Source organism: Cicer arietinum, chromosome 1 (assembly GCF_000331145.2).
Source record: "Cicer arietinum cultivar CDC Frontier isolate Library 1 chromosome 1, Cicar.CDCFrontier_v2.0, whole genome shotgun sequence".
NCBI lineage: Eukaryota > Viridiplantae > Streptophyta > Magnoliopsida > Fabales > Fabaceae > Cicer > Cicer arietinum.
In genome coordinates this window covers 41,646,307-41,651,096 of record NC_021160.2, presented here as the reverse complement: position 1 = coordinate 41,651,096, position 4,790 = coordinate 41,646,307, and positions in this window count along the sequence as shown.

Here is a 4,790-nt window from a genome sequence, read left to right as displayed (position 1 = left end):
TATATATATATATATATAATATTCTCTTTGTTGACCCACTATCTCTTATATTTCAATTTAAAGGGAGTACTTACATAATATTTTCACTAGTTCTATACAGGATTTAAACTCGAGTTTGACCAAAAACTCCGATTTTTAGTTTTATAAAATCATGGTGAAAATGCATTGAAAAGCGTTAATTATATCACGATTATTGAAAAGCCTTAATTATGTTACCACCATGGCTTGAGTTGTGTGGTAATTTGTGTGTTGAAAAGTTAATTATATATATAGTTGAAATTACATCAAATAGACATATAATTAATAATTATTTGAAGTATAATGGTAATTAATTTTATGCTAAAGTATGACTTTTTCATGTACTTAATTAGAGCGTACACCTGTACGATACATGGGAAAAAAAATAAAATTAATAATTTTTTAATATTGTTTTAGGACATAAATGATTTTGAAATGAAAATTTAATAATTAGGTTAAAAATAAATAAAAAGTGCTATATCAATTAATTTACACTAATCTTTTATGGGATGGATCCTTTCCATATATGCAATAAGAATTTACCAGATATAAATTTATAAAATATTATTAATTTTTGAAAACGTATATTAAATTTAAATTCATCAATTTCTTGATTCTTTCATTCATTTAAACTAGGATATATTTCAATTAATTATCTCTTGATACCTTAAAAACTTAATTACTAAAATGTCCCTAATTTAAGAGCGAAAATCTACTACACTACTGCATGAACCAAATCGAATCACTAAGTCAATTCATGAATTAATCGAATCAAAATATATATATATAGTTTACGTAACATTCATTTAGTTAAAGAACTTAATTTTTAACTCATTTCATTTATGAACCAAATCCAATTATATAGTTTTCGGTTGTTGTTTTCAATCCAAAATGTCATTTGAACTAAACCCATAAATAAAAATTTAAGTGGATTAAAAACAATAGTGGCATAAAAACCATTGCTAGATTATCGGTGAAAAATAAAGAAGGCTAAAGAAGAACAGGGGACGATGAATTTGTTTGGGGAATCTACCTCCTTGTATGATGATGAGGAGGATGGAAGAAGAAAACTCCAAATTCATCAAAGAGCCACAATCCATTAGTTGAAAGATTTTGGAGTTTGCATCACCAGCAAGGTTATGCAAACCTTTGGTTCAAAAAGTGTTCGTTGGGAGGACAACATTGAAGTTAGATATTTTGATCGCTTCTCTGCTCGAAAATGAGAATATCAATGATGGTGATCATGCACTATCAGTGAAGGACTTAGAATCAGGATGAGTACTTACTCAATAAAATAAGATCGTTTCATATGAAGATCGATGTCTCAATCACACCTTTAATGTGAAATGAGGAACGTGGAGTGTTACTATTGCGGAAAGATAGGTCATATGTAAGCGAAATGTCCATAAATGAAAGGTGACTTAAAGAATTTAAGAAAAAGAAAGATTATGGAAACTCTCTAACAATGTAGTTTGGACAATTAAAGATGAAGATGCATTTTTAGCAACAACTAAGTAAATTGCTAAATCAAAATGAGTGACGAATTATGTTTCCGCAAAGCACATTATTTAAGACCTATCAATGTTTGACACTTGGAACACTAATAGAGTTTGGCCATTTGATGCGTGGAGACGGTGATTGATAAAATGAAGATTGTAAATATTAGAAGTGTAAGGTGAAACTTCATCAAAGTATCATCTAAACTTTTCAAAATATGGAATATGTTGTATCCTCTGCTACTATAGTACCAATATAATTTATTTGGGAAGAAAAAGATTTTTATTTTTTTATAAAAACGCCCTAATACAAATAAAAAACGTTGAACGATGTAAATCATGATTTGTTTTCTTTGTAACGTGTGTATTTCATCTAAAATCTTAGTAAACATTGTGTGTGCGGAGTTTCTCTAAAAGAAATTATGTGAAGTAGTACTTTGATGATAAATATATTATTGCTTCGATATAAATGAAAAACATAAATGATTTTTAACTAGATATAAAGGTTGAGAAGTATTTAAGGAAGAGTAGTACGAAAAAAACACAAAATTCCTTTTTTTTTCCTGTTTGTTTGTTTGTTTGAGTTAATATATAATTACTTGTGCATATATTGTTTTACATCCATTATCAATCTTCTTATAATATCTAGTTCACCATCAAGTAATTGTTTAAAATTGAAAAGTAAACTTTACTCCAAAAGTATCCATTATTGTCTTGATTAATCCTCTTTGAAAAGTAGTAGATTGTATATATTTTAATATTAATTGTTCAATCTCAAATTATTGTTGAAAGTTGATATTATTGTTGTTTAATCTAAGTCATTTGATCGTTTATATAATAATTTACAATGTAAAATTTTATGGTTTTTAAAATAGACAATCTCGATCCAAATAGAAAATATCATCAAAATAAATTTTAATTGCTAGTGACACCAATTTGCCAATTTATAAAAGTTTTCAACATGACAATTCTCTTTTCACTCAAGGGTTACAAACTTATTTTTAAAATTTTAAAAAAATTAAGAATAATAATCATCGCCAAAAAAGTAAAATTATCGATAAAAATTAGTGTTAAAAACCATGTTCGTAATTCTATCATCTCTACATTTAGTGAAAAAATGGATGAAAACTTTACCTTTTTAGATTTTATTTTTTATTTTTATAATTACCTCTTTAGATGTTTTTTGTTTATTTAATTTTTTTTATTATATTAAAGACAGCCCTATAGATGCTCTAGCCTGTGTACAAAAGTTTTAGAATAAAGGAAGTATATTCAAATGCCCCAACTACTTGTTAATTGTATCACACATTGTTGGTGATTTTATAAATCATACATTTTTCTTTTATCTTGTGATGGAAAATATCAAAAGACATTAATAATTATTAGAATTTTTGGCACTTCCGTGAATTTGTAGAGTATCTCCACTATTAGATTCTTTAACCTTGTAATAAGATTAATACTCACTCTAAAGTTTAGTTCGTAGATTAAGACTTCTTAATTGCCACTAACAAATAATACGTTTATGGAGATCAAACGTACGTTGTCCTCCCACATGGTTTCAAATCTGTTCAATCAACTAACCTACATTCATTAACTTCTAAATAGCAATGGTCATTTAGGTCATAAAAAACTCATAGACCCAATTTGGTTAATGAAAAAAATTAAAATTAGTTTTAAATTATATTAAAAATAATAAATCGAGATAATTTAATTTTTAGATAAATTATCATTAAAAAAATGAATTTTTTATGTCGACACTCTGATTCACCAAGTAAAATTTATTTTATGAAATGAAACATTTTTATTCTTAATAATAATTAAAATGAGACAATTAAGTTTATGATAAAAATAAAAAATGAGACGTTTATGGAACGTGGGTTACTTATGATGAATTTATCGTAAAAATAATTTGATTTCTTTGATATAAAATTACGGTGGTTATGTGAATAAGTTAAAGTATAAAATAATAAAAATATCAAAAAATTAACTCTTATCCACTGTGTAATTTTAATGTTTCCGATGAAAAAAAATTTGATCCCAACCAATATGAAAAGAGAAGAAAAATAGAAATGAAACATTAATTGTAATTGGCAACCATAGTAACCATTTCTATCCTATTAAAATTGAATGTTTCCAAAGATTCATACTCCCCTGTGCACATAAAAGTCAATAAAGTACAAGAAAAATTATAGAGTACCACTATCTAATGATGTTTGGTGGGTTTTTCTTGCAACAAATGGATTACCAAACTGCTTGACAATTATTTTATTTCCTTTATTACTTAATTTTGATTCTAAGGCAACATTTATTCCACTATTACTTAATTTAAATTAGGAATCAAATTGTTCATTTTTAATTACAGTTGGTGACTTAATTGTCTTTCTATTATTGTTGTTACAAATTTAATTGTCACATTTTAATTATTTTTATGAATTAACTAGTCCTTAATTTCTAAAAATTAAAGAATATTATACAATAGACAATCACTTAGTAAATCAGTATACACAAATCAATTATTTGACAATAGTTCACTTCATAATTAAATGATCCGTGATTATATTTTTTGAAATAAAAATGTGTTTTTAATTTTTTTATAGACTATTTGTGTCTCTGGATTTTTATCAGAGATCAAAATGAATCTCTGCTTTTATTTAAAAAATACAAAAATATGTGTAGGACATTGCAAATAATAAGAAGCCTTAATTAATTAATAAAAAAAATTAACAAGCATTAATTGTTTACTTTTTTTCTACTAAATTAGTTATTATCATTCATGTTTTATTAAAAAATATTATTGTCATTTATCAAATTTCTTATTTTTTGCAAATAAATATTGAATGACGCTAAAAGATAATAGCTACAATCTATTTCGTAAGAATTTACGCAAATAAAAACACTATAAAAAAAATAAAATAAAGTTCATTTTAATGACTTTATAAAATTATACTTATTAAATTTTGTTGTATTAATAATCATAAATATAAATTATAATATAATATAATATAATAATTTGAAAATTATTAACATGATACTTCCTCTAAACCTAAAAAATAATAATACATTATCTTATATAATATATAAACAACAAAAGATTTCACACCTTTCTCAAAAAAGTACTTGAGTTTATTCAATTTTCTCAAATTAATAAAAAGAAAAGTTAATGTACATAATGAAGGTATCTTTTATGGAAACTTGTTCCATGATTTATTGAAAAAGAAAATCAACATTAACTAAAGGATAAAAAGAAATATAGCATTAGATATTGTATAATAAGTT